This window comes from Cebus imitator, unplaced genomic scaffold, assembly GCF_001604975.1.
Source record: "Cebus imitator isolate Cc_AM_T3 unplaced genomic scaffold, Cebus_imitator-1.0 Scaffold29, whole genome shotgun sequence".
NCBI lineage: Eukaryota > Metazoa > Chordata > Mammalia > Primates > Cebidae > Cebus > Cebus imitator.
The window spans coordinates 9,687,531-9,706,304 of record NW_016107344.1 but is presented as its reverse complement, the minus strand read 5'-3'; the positions used below and the strand labels follow the sequence as shown (position 1 = coordinate 9,706,304).

Below are 18,774 nucleotides of genomic sequence, written 5' to 3'. Positions count from 1 at the left end.
GGTAATAAAGGGATATAGGGGTCAAAGACTGGAGTGAAGTCCAGGTGAAAGATGAAATTCTTAACAATTACCAAAGATGATATTCTTAACAATTACTGAAGAGTCGACCGTGGGAATATAAGCGACACTTTTCACTCTAAAGGTCTGAGGTTAAAAACAAAAAATTCAACCACAGCAGGAACTGTGATAATGATTCATTTGGTAAACATCCTGTAGTAGATGTTTCCAATACTCATATTAGTAAAAGCAAGCAAATTCAGGTTTTCTAACCCCAACACAGGCGCATTAAAACCAGTGAGACAGATCACAATTATCTTTCGCACACACTGTGTCTACAATTTCAAAATTGTATGCCAGTGTCAGCCCTCCTCTGTCTTGCCTGTACATTCTGTTCCCATTGCAAAGGATGCCCTTCTTAGTACAGACCCTATCCAATTGTGGAACCCTTAACTGCATTTCAAACACAGCACAAATGATACCTCCTTAAAGAATGTCCTCTCATGGCCAATAAACATACGAAAAAAAGCTCATCATCACTGGTCATTAGAGAAATGAAAATGAAAACCACAATGAGATGCCATCTCACACCAGTTAAAATGGCAATCATTAAAAAGTCAGGAAACAGCAGATGCTGGAGAGGATGTGGAGAAATAGGAACACTTTTACACTCTTGGTGGGAGTGTAAATTAGTTCAATCATTGTGGAAGACAGTGTGTTGATTCCTCAAGGATCTAGAAATAGAAATATCATTTGACCCAGCAATCCCATTACTGAGTATATACCCAAAGGATTATAAATCATTCTACTATAAAGACACATGCACATGCATGTTTACTGCAGCACTGTTCACAATAGCAGAGACTTGGAACCAACCTAAATGCCCATTGATGATAGACTGGATAAAGAAAATGTGGCACATATACACCACGGAATACTATGTGGCCATAAAAAAAGAATGAGTTGATGTTCCTTGCAGGGACATGGATAAAGCCAGAAGCCATCATTCTCAGAAACTAACACAGGAACAGAAAACCAAACACCGCATGTTCTCACTTATAAGTGGGAGTTGAATAGTGAGAAGACATGGACCCAGAGAGGGGAACATCACACACCAAGGCCTGTTGGGGATTGGGGGGAAAGGGGAAGGAGAGCACTAGAACAAATACCTAATGCATGCAGGGCTTAAAACCTAGATGACAGGTTCATAGGTGCAGCAAACCACCATGGAACAAGTGGTGTTCAAACACTTATGTAACAAACCTGCACGTTCTGCATATGTACCCCAAAACTTAAAGTAAAAGAAAAGAAAATCCTCTCACTGCCACCAAATGAAGTTGCATCAGGGCTCTGCAGTGGGTTGCAGTGAGAAGCAACTTCCCCAAGTGCCCAGAAATTCTGTGTACACGTGACTCTGATAGCCTCACCTTGCTATAATATAATTACGTTTCTGTATGTTCATCTTCCACTTTAGACTGTGAGCTCCTTAAAAATAGGGCTATACCTTCTTTCCCCTTGTATCTCCAGTGCCCTAGATCAGGATGCTGAAGCCCTACACCTACTAAACAATAGTAGTTTAATATGCTCATTGGATGAGCATATTAAAGAGTTAAAACTCACAAACCAGCCTTATGACTTTGCTACATCTCATATACACACGTGTGTTGATTTGATTTGGCTGTGTTCTCACCCAAATCTCATCTTGAATTGTAGCTCCCATGATTCCCATGTGTTGTGGGAAGGAGCCTGTGGGAGATAATTGAATGACGGGAGTGGTTTGTCACATAGTGTTCTCATGGTAGTGAGTAAGTCTAAGGAGATCTGATGGTTTTATAAGGGGTTTCCTCTTTCATTTGGCTCTCATTCTCTCTCTCTTGCCGCCATGTAAAACATGCATTTGGCCTTCCACCATGATTGTGAGGCCTACCCAGCCACATGGACCTGTGAGTCTATTAAACCTCTTTTTCTTGATAAATTACCCAGTCCCAGGTATGTCTTTATAAGCAGCATGAAAACAGACTAATAGACATGTCAAGGAAAATTCAGGGACATGTAAACTCATTTCAAAAATAAAGGTCTATCTTAAAAGATTAAATCTACCTTCTATAAAATTTGACTCTTCAATTGATCTGTATTTCCTGTAAGTATTATAATCCTTAACTAACATTTTATCTTTGAGGGTGAATAAATAATGATCATGCAAATATACAAGCTTTATAATTTAACTTTCCAGTAACACTCCATAGAGTGGACAGAAGAGCTTTTAATATTCCTACTTTAAAAATGTGATAGCTGAGAATAAAAGTGGATGTGTGGATATCCAAATTCCACTGCTGATCCTCTATTAAGATGCTCTTATATATGTTATTAGGAATTTCAATTTAAAACAAAATGCAAGCATAATAATATTTAAGGAAAGGAAGATAAGTTTGCATGGCTTTTTAAATCTTCCTTCTGAATATGACTTACATGCTTCAAAGGAGAGAAATACTTCTCATAAAAGGATAGCTTTTGACAATTATAAAAAGCAAATGTAAATAGCAATAAATTGCTATTAACTTATAAAGATCTTATCTCATTTTCCTGTATTATTTTATTTTTATATTTAGAGAGAGGGGGAGACCATCAACAATAGCAAATGTACGTATTTTAGTCAAAGATATTTTGTAACTACCTTCTTTGATTTCTCCCCTGTCTTCTGTAATGAGGAAATTGAGATACTGAATCACTTCACGGCACAAAGGTGAATGATAACAACTAAGCTTTTAAAATAAACATAAAGAAGGGCAGAAAATAAATTACAACACATTGAATACTTGCTATATAGGATAACTGAGATAAACTCTTGACACATGTTATTTCATTTAATATAAACAATATTTTCTGGTTTTTCTTACTGGCACCTATTACAAATAGCAACTGCATGTACTTGTTAACATGAATTTAATGCCTTGGTAATTTATACCAAGTCAAAACAAGGGGAGTCAAAGACCAATTTTTGCTTACATCAACTAGCTTACAAACATTTTCTATAACCCTCAAACTTCTGAGATACAACTGCCTTCATGAGTTAACAAACACTCCCAGAAACTGTCTCATCAAAAACCAGAAAGCAAGTGACCATTGAATCCATTTTGGTTTCTTGCATCCAGATTGTATTATGTCACCTTTTAAGATAAAAATACAGATAGAGTTCATTGCAGCACTGTTTACAATAGCAAAGATCTGGAACCAACCCAAATGTCCATTGATGACAGGCTGGACAGAGAAAATGTGGCATATATACACTATGGAATATTATGCAGCCATCAAAAACGATGAGTTTGTGTCCTTTGTAGGGACATGGATGAACCTGGAAACCATCATTCTTAGCAAACTGACACAAGAACAGAAAATCAAACACCGCATGTTCTCACTCATAGGCGGGTGTTGAACAATGAGAACACATGGACACGGGGAGGGGAGCATCAAACACTGGGGTCTGTTGGGGGGAAATAGTGGAGGGACAGCAGGGGGTGGGGAGTTGGGGAGAGATAGCATGGGGAGAAATGCCAGATGTAGGTGATGGGGAGGAAGGCAGCAAATCACACTGCCATGTGTGTACCTATGCAACAATTTTGCATGTTCTTCACATGTAACCCAAAACTTAAAATACAATAAAAAAATAGATAGATAGATAGATAGATAGATAGATAGAGTGAGTACTCAGAAGAGGGCTTCAGAACTACCTCTGAGATTCTATCATTACATACAGTAAATGTATACCTTTTTACAAATTTTAAATAAAAGAAAAAGATTTTTCCATTAATTCCAAAACATGAGGTATTGACATACATAAGGGTCTTGAGCAGGCAAAAGAGATTTGCAAAGAGATCTCTGAAGCTTTTTTTTCTTTTTTTCCAGAATTAGAGATAAGAGTGGCAAAACCTACAAAATGTAGGTAAGTCAATCTGCTGAATGGTCTCCAAATGTATGTATAGTCAAATGAATGAATAATTTGTCCTTTCTTGCATAATGACTTTTCCTTTCCTCCAATAACCTTTCTTATTTCTGACTTCAATATGCTAGTTTTAAAAATGTGGACAGCTTTTAGCTGTAGCTTTATGCATTAATGATTAGATATTATCCGTTATTGGACAGGTACAGTGTGCCATACAGTGTTCTATGTGATTTGTGAACATAATCTCATTTAACTGAGATAGTCCTTCTTATCCAAGCTTTACAGATGACAAAAATTCAGTTCAGAAAAAAATTAAGCCACTTACTTAGGTTCACACAGCTTTTGCAAGTCACAGAGTTCAGATTTGAATCCAAGTCTTTCTGATTCTAAAACCTGAATTCCACCCACTGTGTTACACTGCTTCACAGAGAATCATCTGAATATGCTGTACCATGTCTTGGGATGTATTTTTATCACATTTTTCCATATATATTCCTTGGATGTGACTTATTTTTAATAGACTTTATTTTTTAAGCAGTTTCATGTTTACCAAAAAATTGAACAAGAAGCACTGAGAGTTCCCATCTATCCCTTCCTTACCTGTTATTCTCCTATTATCAACATCTTGCATTAGTGTGGTATATTGGTTACAATTAATGAGCCGATGCTGATACTTTCATCAGAGTTTTGTGATTTTCTTCGTGCAGAACTTGTAGATATTTTGTTAGATTGACATCAAAGTATGTCATTTTGTTGTTGTTGCTAATGTAAATAGCATTGTGTTTTTTATCTCAAATTCCAATTGTTCATTTCTGGTATATAGAAAACAAGTGATTTTTTGTATATTAAGCTTGTATCCTACAATCTTGCCATGTTATTTATTGGAATGATGCTTTTTAATATTATTAAACATTCTTATCATATGATAATCTGAAAATGTCCATAAGGTGACAAGTTGCCTTATTATGAAAGATCCTCTGCTTTTCAATTCTAAAAAGCATATTCTATATTTGAGATTGAAATTATTTCATTGATCTGTCTTCATATAGAAAATTTAGTGAGGATGTCTATAAGCATTTCACAAGTTATGTTTAATTGAACATTATCATGCCTTTCCAAAATACAATGTGTAATAAGAAACAAAGAAATTGTATTTAAGTGTTACAGATTATGAATCTGCATGGATGAATATGCTTCTGGAAGAACTAGTAACAAAAATACCTTTTTCCATTGCTCACAAAATATTTGCCCCCAGGCACTCTGATATTTTTCTGGCCATGCGTATGTGAAATAGGGTCCTGTCGGAACAGTTTCCCACCTCAGGAATGCATTTCAGAGCAGGTCAGGACTGCTTGACCATGGGATCAGTATGATCAGAAGGGCCCTGAACAAATCATGGAGTCTTGTAACTATTCACATAAAATTGTGAATACCAAAAAAGTAGCTTCCTTAAAGTGTGAGTCTGTGATTTGTTCATTTACTTGTTTGCCTTAATGAACAATCCTTGTATATAAGACAGGTTCTCAGTGGTCCGGGAAAAAACGGTGGAATCAAAACTCCCCAATGCTAAGCAGAGGAGCCCCATTGTCTTTGAAAATGACTTTGGTGAGACTATGCACACTTTCATTTAGATCTCCTCTAAATGTGATTCTATGGTAATTGTTGTCTATCTACATAGAATGCCACAACACTTTCTTGTTGTTGTTGACCTACATGGGACCACACGATTAACAATCTGGAAATAGAAATTCTATTCAAAAATGTATTTCAGTATCATATATAGTGTATGTTTATTGCCTTTTTAAAAGCTTGGGACAGTATGTAAAATTACTTTTGTTGCTATAGGTTCCATTTTCAGAGTGTGAAAACCATCAAACCTAGACAAGACATTCTGCTTGGAATGTAAAGTAAATTCCTAAAAAATACTTATCCTCTTTTAGATGTAAATAATTACTTAGAGGTGTGAGAGCATGAATAAAGATATGATATGAACAAGACAGTTTCTTATAATAACCTAGTTCAAGAAATAGTACAAACATATATGAAGGGATAAACTATCAAGGTCAATTTTATGTAGCAGAAACTGAGACTGCCAAATGGATATATAACAGAGTCAGCCACAAAGAATCATGAAAGTCTACATGACCACAGTTACCAATTTGGAAATAGAAAATCTCTTTAAAATGTACTTCAATGTCATATTAATCTTCCATACACTTCAGAGTGGTGGAGTTTCATTGTTGCTGTTGTTACTAGCGTTTTTGTTGAATAACCATTCTCAAGGAAGCACATAATGAAATTAACTCTGACTCCCTCCTTCTTCCCACACTGTTCCACAACCTATTCCTCTGCCAGCAAGAACTCGGAAGGAAGATGATTATTTACAAGCAAAAGTAAATTAGTTTATGTTACTCCCAGATCTTGTTACACTATGAATTCATATAGTAAACACAGCTTCTAGAATTTAAACTTCCATACATTATATTACCAGTTCAGACCCCCAAAAGATTATATTTCTTTGAATATCTAATTTTAATAGGTTAGATGATTTCTGCCAATTTTTCTCCATACTATACAAACCTAATGTAATAATAAAAACCAATAACAAAATCAGAGGTTTCCTGGACAATAGCCCATTTTCATTCCCAGGTTACAAATTTTGGTTAAGACTATTTACAAGCATATAATAATAATTCCTGTGCAAGAGAGTTTCTATTGAATGATGTGTAATCTAAAGATGGTATGAAGGAAAGAGGCTCTTAAGAAAATCCAAGCTGGCTGCCAAGCTTCCATACCCACTTCAAGGTTTTCTGTAATATTAAATTTTTGGCATTCACAGAAGGTATTTCCAAAGACAACATATACATTAAAACCACTCCTTAGGATAGTCAGGCCTGGAGGCTCCCAAACTTGGATATGAAAGATGACATAACAGAAAGAGCTGGCTATTTGGAGGTAGAAGGTTGAGTTCAAGCCCAACCCCTCAATCTCACTGACATTGCAAACAGGGACATCACTTAACCTTTGTAGGTCCAGTTCACATGTCTGCCTTACCTTGCTAGATGATGAGTTTGCTTATCAGATAAAATGATGTAAAGGTAAGAACAAAAGAAGGCATCAGTAAGATATTCAAGAGGTTAAAGGAGGATGTGGCAAGTGATTGTGATATTTCTTCCTCCTCTTTTTTCTCTTAGTTTTAACTGCTCAGCAAAATACTTACTGAGTGCCTACTAAGTTCCAGTGATAAGCACTGGAGATATAGAGGGAAAAAAATGACATGGTCCCTGACCTGAAGTAGTCAAGGAGTGACATTACCTGACTTTGGTTTTATAAGGATCACTGTGGTTACTATGTTGAGCACACATGACAGGCAGATCAAGATGCAAGCAGAGATACCTGGTTTATAGACTATTGTATCATTTCAGGCAAAAAAAAAAATGTTAGTGGCTTAGACAAGGATGGTAGTAGCGAAAGTACTGAGAATTCAACTAAGATGAGGACTGATGACTAAGTTTTGGATTTAACATAGCAAAACGATAATTGTTGTGCTTGTAGCACAGACAAAGTTTCATGAAACCTAGGAGATCAACAGAGAATGAAAATGCCATGAGGCATATTGGAAAGATTTGGAAAGGAGGCCAACAGGAGATGGAAGAATAGGAGAGAAAGAAGCCCCAGTTTTAGAGAAGCTTGCTTCTGGGGCAATAAACACTTGACAGTTGTGCATGCACAGAATTCTGTGTGGTTGGCCCAACAAGGGTGTGCTGTCTCCATAGTTGCTCACTTTCATGCAAAACCAACTATTACCCATTTGGTTAGGGAACTGAAATAAACATAGTGGAACTGAAGAGGATTGGACTGGAGTAGCAGAGTCCTAGCCCTTGAATAGAGTTTTTTGCCAGGTAACTGATGAGCGTGTGGATGAGCACAATTATACCTATTATTTATTGGGTACTCTCTGTGTCTACCATATTTAATATTCACAACAAAAAACTTAAAGATATGTGTATTAGTGTGTTCTTACACTGCTGTAAAGAACTGCCCAAGACTCGGTAGTTTATAAAGGAAAGAGGTTTAGCTGACTCACAGTTCCACAGGGCCGGGAGGCCTCAGAAAACTTACAATCATGGTGGAGGGGGAAGAGGCAAACATGTCCTTCTTAATGTGGCAGCAGGAGAGAGAAGAATTAAAGTCAACTGAAGGGGGAAGCCCCTTATAAAACCATATGATCTCATGAGAACTTACTATCATGAGAATAGCATGGGGGAAACCACCCCCATGATTCAATTACCTCCCACCGGGTCCCTCCCACCACCCCTGGGGATTATGGGAAGTGCAATTTAAGAAGGGATTTGGGTGGGCACACAGCCAAATCATAACACATGTTATCTAATTCTAAAGATGAGAAAAGTACAGCTCAGAGAAATTATGTACCTCATCTACCCATCTTAACACAGTTAAGTTACAAAATTAGGATTTAAATCCCTCTTTCCATTATGATTTGAAGAGCCAGGGAAGCATGTCACATTTTAGAAGATGAGAAGTTGAGATTAGTTGGAAACACAATATTGGGAACATTGGGGAGATAGGATTGAAATAGTTTGTATGAGAAACAGAACTGAATTAGGGTCAGCTGAGGTTTTTGGCCTTCCGAACCAATCCTTGTAGCTTACTCAGGTGCAGGCCTTAGTTGTTAGTGGTTCCTGGGCTGTCCCACAGTACTTATGATAAAATTAAAAGGAACGGCTACCTTCTAATTTTTCCAACCTACAAGTAGTTATTATTTTAGATAACTTTCCAAGTGTTGGTATAAGTGAATAGTTTTCTTCAATTAAGACTATCATCATAAACTCTTACCTTTTCCAAATTCTCACTTTTTCAAATCTGATGACAGAAATACAAACTGTTGCTACCATGCATCACCATCACCAGAACTTTTTTACTTTTTACAAGCAGCTGGGTACACCATGGGGCTGAAGAAAGTACAGAATTGTTGCCAAGTGCAGGTAGAACTTGTGAACTCTGCATGTTCAAAAGCATGAATAATAAATACAGAAGTAAAAGGACTTTTTTGTCCAGGATTTCACTCTTTAGGAATGTGTTCTTCAAAATATTTAGGGATACCTCACTTATCATATATTTTTATCTTGGTTCAAAGCTTTCATTCCTAACGACTATCCCTCTTATAATTTCACACAAAGTTGGCATTTATATAACTTTGATGATGAGCTCCAAGGATCCAGAAAGCCAGAGAAATGGCAACATAATTATGTTTGTTCAATATCTAGTACTATCCCAACTCACAGGTCTAAAAGGGCATGTTTGTTCTCACTCATAGGCAGGTGTTGAACAATGAGAACACATGTACACAGGGAGGGAAGCATCACACACTGGGGTCTCTTGGGGGGAAATAGGGGAGGGACAGCGGGGGGTTGGGAGTTGGGGAGAGATAGCATGGGGAGAAATGCCAGATATAGGTGAAGGGGAGGAAGGCAGCAAATCACACTGCCATGTGTGTACCTATGCAACAATCTTGCATGTTCTTCACATGTACCCCAACGCCTAAAATGCAATTTAAAAAAAATATCTGGATAGAAAAAAAAAACAAATAAAGCCATTTAATGAACATGAGCCATTTAATGAACATCACTATATCTCTGTTTACGGGGAATTTTAAGATAGTCACAAAACATGAGGTGGTATATAAAAAAAAAAAAAGGCACGTTCCCTTATTTGTTTTACTGTTTGAGATGGTCAGCACTATCATAAGTTTTCGCATATACATTACTAAAACATAAAGAGCCCCTGTATTTAACTTTGATTGGCTTCATGTACTGAGGGTTCTTAATATTTGATGATGTAGATTCAAATGTTATTAAAATTATTCCTTAAGCTTGGAGTAGCAACATTTGGTTTCCTTCATTTTTCCATTTTTTTTTTATCAATTTAATGAAGACCAAGAAAATTGATAAAACATTAGCATTTAATCTTACCTTTTTTTTAAAGAAAAGTCCATTAAGGGACATCAATAAACTATGACACAAATAAACTTCTTGTTATCAAGTTATCCTGACTTGGGAGTACAGTTTCAATTGCAAATATTCTGTCCCATTGTTTCCATTTAAGTCATATCAGATTGTCACAATTTGCATTCTAGGTTTGAATTCAGACAATATAGGTATCATAGTATGGGTAAAAAGAGCAACTGATTGGAATCAGACAAGTTAAATTCTCATTTAAGCTCTGCTACTGATTTCTGTGTGACCTTGAAAAGGGAACTTAACATTTCTAAGCTTAATATTTCCTTACTCACCAAGTGATGTAACTGGTCTAGGTGACCTCAAAATTCCATTCTATTCTAAGATCTTATGAATATGTAATTAGGAAAATAGTATATAAATATTATTTCAATGATTAAAGATGTATTGCCTATTATTTTAGAATATAACATGTCCAGCTTTCACTGGTTTGCTTTCTCAAAATATATTATTTTCATTCCAGTTTAATTCATGACTTTTTTCCAAATCTTGAATTGTTTCTACTAAATAATATAGTTTCAGATTTTTTAACATGCGGTGCAGAAAGTTTGCTCTACATCAAAACATAGAAGAGAAAGATAATATTCCTCAGACATAGATAGTTCTGAAGCTCATCCAAGTAGACAGGTAAAATAAACTTAGGGAGAAGAAAACTGACATTTAAAATTGGTAAAGATACAAGTATTTTTGCAGAAATAACATCTTATACTTCCACAGCAATCTGGCTCCTTTTCTTTCTCCCAAACACAAGAAAAAGGCATTTCAAGTTACTAAGTAACTTAAACATACTGATCTTTGGCTCTGTCTAAGGTACATGAAAGTTGACTAAACATTCTTCTACCAAAGAGAAAAAGCAGAAAATTGAACCCATTTTAAAAAAATTATATTATCTATTATCCTGATATATCTGCCCCAAATCTTATTTGGTTGGACTATGTTTTTATTTGTCCTTTTTTCCAGAAAAATTGGGAATTTCTAAAGGAATTATTTTTTTTAATATAAAACTAGGTGTTTGTTATCACAATAAACTGTAAGTTTCCATGAGTTGTCCTCTTTCTCCTACTATTTTCCATTCAAGAATGAGAAGGCTAGGGTTGTGGGGAGCTGATTCTATAACCACTGGGATTCTTATCTGCTGTTTGCTTAGCCTATGGATGGAGGTAAGAGTTAAGCCTTTAAGCAAGGAGCCATTTTGACTAAAAATAGAAAAAATTTTGGCCAAGGAATCTAAATGAATACAGCAAAAATGAGTTATTATATGTGACTTTACAATGTTAAAGAGGGAAAAAATATGAAGGGATGTAGAAAATTTATCTATTATTGTGCGACCACTTTGTAAGAGGTAGCATGATTCAATTTGGGAGTGATACAAAAATGAACAAGACAGACCTTTTCTCCAAGAGTTTATGTGGTATTGACCACAAACACTCTCACTAAAGGCAAAATGTGGTTTAATGCTATGACAGAGGTACAAGACTCTGCAGGAGTACAGACTGCTAATATTTGAGCCATCCTTGAGATTAAGAGGACTGTGACAGGTATTGACAGATAGGAAGAACATTCCAGGTAGAAGGAACAAAAGCACCATCACAGGCAATGAAGAGAGTCATGTTTGAGGAAAGGCAAGTGATGCTACCCCATGTAGAGTATTTTGGAAATAAGAGTCAAAGAAAAAGTAATATTAACGGGAAGTGGCTTAAAAGATTTTTTAACAAAACCATGAAGAAACATGAGGAGACCAGTACTTAATTTAGACCAATAGTCTTAGAAGTATGCAGAAACCCTTGGAGTAGGGGAGACTGGAGGCAAAGAAATCCGTTAGGAGACTCTTTCAGTGGGACTGTAGGTACACTGGGAAACAAACAAATGACTTTTATGGTTTCCCAATCCCTATTTGTCTAGGAGGAGAGGGAGTCTTCTATATGTCACATATGGTATCAGGGCAGAATGCTGAGAAATGAAAGTTAGGGTACCTTTCCCAGTTTAGCTGGAGAAACAGAGTTAATAGTTATCATAAAGCAATCTTCTGGCTTAATTGCAAAAGTATGTGCAGAGTCATTTTGATACACTATAAAAAGAGTGTATGAGAAAAATAATTCACAATTTTCTTTAAAGTATGTTGAAGGCAGATAGAAGATAAACTAGGATATAGGTTTGGATGATTTTTTAAATTGAATCCCATAGCTTTTATGATGATCTATTTCTTAATGATTACCAAAACTCCATCCCTTATCATTCTGCCCAGCAGAGATTCATATTTTGCACTGCCTAATGGGCATGCCCACATGGATGTCCCACAAACTTGTTAAATGAACACATCCAAGATCAAACATCTTCCCCTCTCTGCTGGCCTATTCTCCTACTGTCTTTCAAGATTCATTCAGTCTCCCAAGCCAAAAATTCCAAAGATACTTTCTATTTCTTTTTTCATCCCAGAAATCTCTATCCAAACCATCAGCAAGTCCTGCCCATTCTTGTTCAGAAATTTCTCTTGGATTTGTCCCCTCCTTTCCTTCCCAAGCTGCTGTCTTTTCTTATTTCAGATTTCCATCAACTCTCACTTGGATTATTACATTGGTTTTCTATCTAATCTTATTGCAGTCTTCTCCTTGAAAACATCCTCTACACAGCTTCCAAAATTATCTTCCTTCAGGAAAAAAAAAATCCCATTATTTATCTGCTTAAAATTTTAGATAGCTACATATTACCTGGAAGACAAAACTCAAACTCCTGGGCAGAGCATGAAAGGGCATTTTAAATGTGACCACAATACACCTTTCCAGCAGCAATTCCACATTTCCCCATCTTCAGTCACGGTGAATTTATCACTATCTTCTATGGTTTGCCACTGTAGAAAAGTATTCTTCCCTGACCATTGCACATGCTATTTGCTCTGTCTCAAGTGTCCTCTTTTCTCTTCTAAGACTAGACATCTTTCCATCCTTCAAGACACATATGAAAAATCATCTTTTCTTTCCCTAACTGGGCCTGACAAAATTGGTTTCTCCCTATATCCATAGAACACATTGTTTCTACCTTGATTTTTGCATTTACTTCCATTTTGTTATAACATTATCTGTTTACATGTCAGAGCTCTTTCAATTGTCAACAAAATTACCAAGGGTAAAGGCTGGATCTCATTGACCTTTTTAATCTCCCATGTCTCTAATTAGCCTGGTAAATGGCATGTGTTCAATAAATGAATGACTGATTATCACTATTGGATACTACACAAATAAGTAATTACCCTTTAGGAATAATTGCAATGTCGGCCAAGTCTACACACAATACTTCTTGGAGAAGAGGTAGGAAATAAAACTCATGAAGATTTAGAGATTTATCTGTAAGTAATGTTTTGAAAAAAAAATGTAACTATGGGTCTCATTAACAGCATAGCTTTGATAGCAAACAATCAACATCCTTAAGGTAGTGTGAAATTAAAACTCAGCTTGTGAAAGAGAAATTAGGTAAATTAGCATTCTAGTCTTGAGTATCTTCTTCATAGAGGTGTAATTGAAGCTTTGGAATAGGATGAGGATACCAAGGGATCAAGTATAGGGAAAGAAGACTACATACATAATCCATGTTGACTCTCAAATTCTTCCTGAAGATCCCACAGTTAAAACATTCCTGTGTCTGAGTATGAGTGTTATGTTTTACCTTTGGCTTAATTCTGTTATGTTATGTCATTGATATTCTCTAATTTGTATGCAATCAAGGAGAAAGCCATTTAGTAGTAAGAATGCTTTCAGCTGATTAAAAGTTCTAATTTTTCTGGGCATCCTGTTCAAATAAAGGGCAAATTTGAAGGCAACATCAAAATGCACTACCTTTTTCTGTTTTATGCACTTCTTTTCTTTTTCACTTGAGCAAGTAATAAAGCAGATTTCAATTACCTGCCAATTCTTGAAATGGTTTTCCTGATGAAGTTAAATTGACATTTTTGGCATACTTGGTAAAATTACAATAATATTCATCTTATATTCAATATGTTCTTTATAATATTTATTCCTTATACTAGTTATTAAGAACTGCTTATAAGACAGTTTGAGAGGGAAAAAAATGCTGTAAGCTCAAAACAACAAAGCATTTCCACTGTTACAGAGCTTTTTCATATGTTGTGTTCCCAATTACCTAATAGAGATTTAAAACACTCAATTCTAAGCAGTCATATGCTACAAAGTATGTAATAAGACTGGGGAAGAGCTCAAATGCTAGAGAAATGGAAGAAATAATATTTATTCTTTTTTAAAAAATCGCCATCATTTAGCATCTATTAATCAAATTGTAGAGTATAACAGGTTGGTTGGTTGGTTGACTGGTTGGTTGGTCGGTTGGTTGGTTGGTCATCAGCCGGTCAGTCGGTCGTTCAGTTGGTTGGTCATTTCATTGGTCAGTCAGTCGATCAATTGGCTGCTTGATTGGTTGGTTTAATGGTTAAATATTTTCATATAGAAAGTTAAAAGATCCTAGATGTCATAGATCTCACTAGCCTGGGTATAAGAAATCAAGGATTTGAGGGTGTAGGAAACATGTTTGTATTAATCCCGGAAGGTAGCCCAGGACCTGCAGTCATTTCTTTTTTGAACAAATAAGAGAACGAATAAATGGTCAAACCTCTTTACATTTCTGCAGACAATCAATAGAAATGTTGATCTCATTGAGCCATCAACACATTAGTGCATATATATTCTGAATTATTGGGAATTGTATGAGGTGGAATGAGAGCATCTGTGAAAACTTGATATTATCCTTATGAAGGATTGTCTAACTTGAGCTAAAGGGCAAAGTCACTAGGGAAGATTTTGTTTTTTAGGGGAAATACACAATAGGAGAAGCAGATAGGAGGGGCAGCTGATGTTTCAGTTCTCCATTACATAAGTTCCTCTTCTGGCAAATGAATGGATTGGCCAAAGAAACAAGATACTGACTTTCTCCACTTTATAGACGGCAAAATATAGGAAAGTTAAAACAAGTGAAATATGTAGTTGTAAATATACAGACTTGATAAGTGATGGTCAAACCCATGTGGCTATGGAAGCCCCCAGACAGTCACACACACCTAGGACCATTACAGCAGAGCCAGCAGCATAAAGGCAAAACTCCAAAGTTGAAAGAATAGGGGGAAAATTACTGATATTGATCCAACAGGAATATGTTAACATTGATGCAGCTCAGCGTTGATTTCCCAACATATAAATGGTGGGAAGTGACTGCCCTGAGCTTTTTGGATCACAGAGAAGTCCACTTTCCATTTCTATTCCATTCAGGTCATATCCCTGGAAAGACTCTCCTGGGTCTCAGAGACAGTTCAATTGGCAAGGTCTTTAGCCCTGAATGTAGCAGAGTATCCCTCGCCATATTTGCCCATCATCTGGGAGCTGTCTTGTGGTAATGAAGAAGATCTGGGAAATCAGAGTAAATGAAGACAAATGCCTTTGAACTATGCTGGGACACAAAAACTATACTAGGCGTCTAAAAGAAATAGACGAGGGTTCTCAGTAGATTTTCACAAAAGTTCTATTCATAAACTCCCAGATATTATTTGTAGCATGTATGGTTTCACCATCTTCATACAAAGTCATGCTCTACAATGGAAGAGCTCAATTGTATATTGTTTAAACCACAATGGAAGAAAATTGGGCTATTTACAATACTATTGTTTACTCATAAAATAAGTTACCCTTCCTCCCCCTTTTTCATCCACAGCATCCTAGCCAACTAAATTAATCCATTTTAAAATTTGAAAGCACCACAAAAAGGATCCAGATGTTTACAGAAGGGAAAAGGGTGGGGGCATTATGTGCTTATTTTCTTTTTTTGGCTCATTTGATTCAAAGTACTTTGTTAAATCAACTAGGGTTAACAATTTCTTTTCTAAGTCCTACAGACTAAGAATGTTTTTTCTAAAGTGGATTTGTTTTTATTAAATTCAGTTGTTGATTCATTCTACTATTGTTTGAGTTTGTATTTGGTGCCAGGTACTGTGCTAGGTTCTGAAACTATTTTAAGGAACAATATCAACATGATCACTGTTCTCATGAAATAACATTATTGTTCCCTTTTAGTTAGTTATAAATAAATTTGACGTCTTTGGAAAGAGTGCAAACTTTATACATTCTTATTTTATTTAGCCTATTAAATTAACTATTTGAGTGAAGATCAAACTCTCCTAGGTTAGCTAAAACGTAATGCAGTTAAAATTCTACTATGACTGTGTTAGAACTGTCCACTGATTTTAAAGCTTTTCTGGAAGAATAAGAGCTGGCACCTAATTAAGCTCTTTTAAAAAGGTAAAATGAGAATAAAGTTGGTCTGTAGATAACAAAAAACAACACTAACTTTTAGTAATTAAAGGAGTATAGTAGTGATATAGGCCCTCATGACTAGATCAATAAATAGAAATAAATATCCCAGAAAGAGACTCATGAGCTTTTTGTAAAAGACTATGGAATTCACATGTTTACTCTGCTCCTTCCCATGAAACTTACCAAAACATCTGAAAATCAAAACCATAAACTATTTTTTAAACTGAAGATACAGACATTTGCTCTCACCACGAAGGGAATGCCAAACATTAATTCAATGCCCTGCAGATCTTAGTTGAAGTACAAATTCCTCTGAAAGAAAATTAGAGTGCCCCAAAAGGCTAACCACATTTCTATTTTATTTACTCAAACTACAAGAACTGGGATCATGGCTGTGGAAGGGAGAATGTGAGGGTCAAATTCAACACTCACAAATGGTGAGAGGATAACTGAAATACCTACATAGACATGCATCTTTACCATCTAGCTCCTCTCACTCAACTATTCAACACTGGAGAAATGGCTTTCAGGTGTGCTAGGGTAAACGGGAGGGAAACAGCCAGAAGTGTTAATTGAGCAGAGATAAATTGCCACAGAAATGACCTGTGAGCTAGATGGCTGTACCATGGGCTGTGCTGTCTTCTTGCCTGTGTCATCTATCCATTCCAAAATGTGAGCTTCTAAATCTAAGCCCTTCAGACAGAGTAGACTTTGGTAGGAAATTGTCCTGAAGCAACAAACCCAAACTAAAGCTTCAGTTTCCCAAAATTATGCACCTCTGAGGTGATGGAATCAGCACATAAAACTGCCTCTCTTCAGATCGCATACTAACTCCACTTAAACATAAATGGAAGTCATATAAATTGGGTCTAATAACCAATTCTAAAATAGCATGTAAGTGTTACAAAGCAAGGGAATGTAAAAATAACAAAGAAAAACTAAATAGAAATATGTAAGGAGGCATAATTGTGCTAATTTCTTCATTTTTATGTTAGAGAATTAATAATGCCCTCTAAAGCTTATATCAAGGAACTTAGGTCTACGTTAATTATTTGGTGTAATAGAAGTAAAACTAAAGTAATAAATATGGGTTACAGGAATTCCAAAAAGAGGTGAGAAGTGACTGAAAAAAAAAATACACAGAACAGATTTAAAAAAGTAGAAGACACAGGAAGCATTAAAAATATAAAGTATTACCTTACTTTTTAAAAAGACTAAGTGATATACATAAGTTTTCATAAATGGCAGGTTAGACGAATTAGAACTCAAAAACTGAGACAAAATATTTTAAATAATCTGATGAAGACAAAATTATATATACACAATGGAATGCTATTCAGCATTTAAAAAGAAGAAAATCCTGTCATTTGTGACAATGTGAATAAATGTGGAGGACATTCTGTTAAGTGAAACAAGTCAGACACAGAAACACAAATACCTCATGATCTTATACATGGAGTGCAAAAAGTCAATTTCACATAAGCAGAGAGGAGAATGGTGGTTGACAAGGGCTAGGGTTGGGTAGACCAGGGAGCTGTTGATCAAAGGACACAAACTTTCATTTAGGAGGAATGAGTTCCAAAGATCTGTTGTATGTCATGCTGATGATGGTTCACAACATTATACTATACATTTGAAAATAGCTAAAAAGAGTAGATTTCGAGTGTTTGCCACAAAAAAATGATAGGTATGCAAAGTAATGAATATGTTAAGTGATTTGATTTCACCATTCCACAATGTATACATATATCAAAACCTCATGTACATAAATATACATAATTTTTACTTGTCAATTAAAACAATAAGAAAAACCACTGCTTTAAAAATTATTTAAGACAAAGACTCAAAAATTTTAAAGCATCTTCTTAACAGCTTTGGAAAGATAAGAGAATAATGCCTTATTTTCAAGACAAAAATTTACCATGTGAAAAACCAATGAAGGAAGGAAAGCACTTAAAGCCATTATTCTATGCTATAATCAAAATTAATAACGTACAACATGAATTTAACAGCAACTGGGACATAATTAAAGAAAGCATTGCTAGCATATAGGTTATCCTAAAAGAAATTACCAAAACAATCCACAAAAATGCAAAAAGTGGAAAAATGCAGAAGAAAAACATTGAAATTATCCAAGAAGTTTCCAGAACAAGAAAAAGTTGAAGCAGATGCAATATTTTAAGAGATAATGACTAAGGCATTTCCAAAACTGATTAAATACATTACACTTAAGGATAAAGTTTTAAAAGAAAAGAAACCTACATTTGGGGTCCGGATCCAAGATGGCCGTTTAGGAACAGCTCAGGATCACAGCTCCCAGTGAAAGCGCAGAGGGTGAGTGGACGCCGCGTTTTTATTGCCCACAGACTAGGAAATTCCCGGGCAGAGGTGCTCCACGGTCGCCAGCGCGGCTGTTTCGGCCAGCGCGGCTGTGCCGGCCGGGGCCGCTGCTTTGCCCCGCGCGGCTGCTTTGTCGGCGCCCCGGAGCCGC

At 35.9% G+C, this 18,774-nt stretch overlaps 1 protein-coding gene across 1 annotated transcript in view; it reads left to right on the top strand.

Moving 5' to 3' along the window:
* Nucleotides 1–18,774, top strand: part of KLF12 (Kruppel like factor 12) — a 647,154-nt gene that overhangs the window by 61,949 nt on the left and 566,431 nt on the right. Inside the window, exon 2 of the mRNA XM_037736795.1 lies at nt 3,901–3,937. The gene's annotated coding sequence lies outside the window, so the exon portion shown is untranslated. The remainder of the gene's footprint in view (nt 1–3,900; nt 3,938–18,774) is intronic.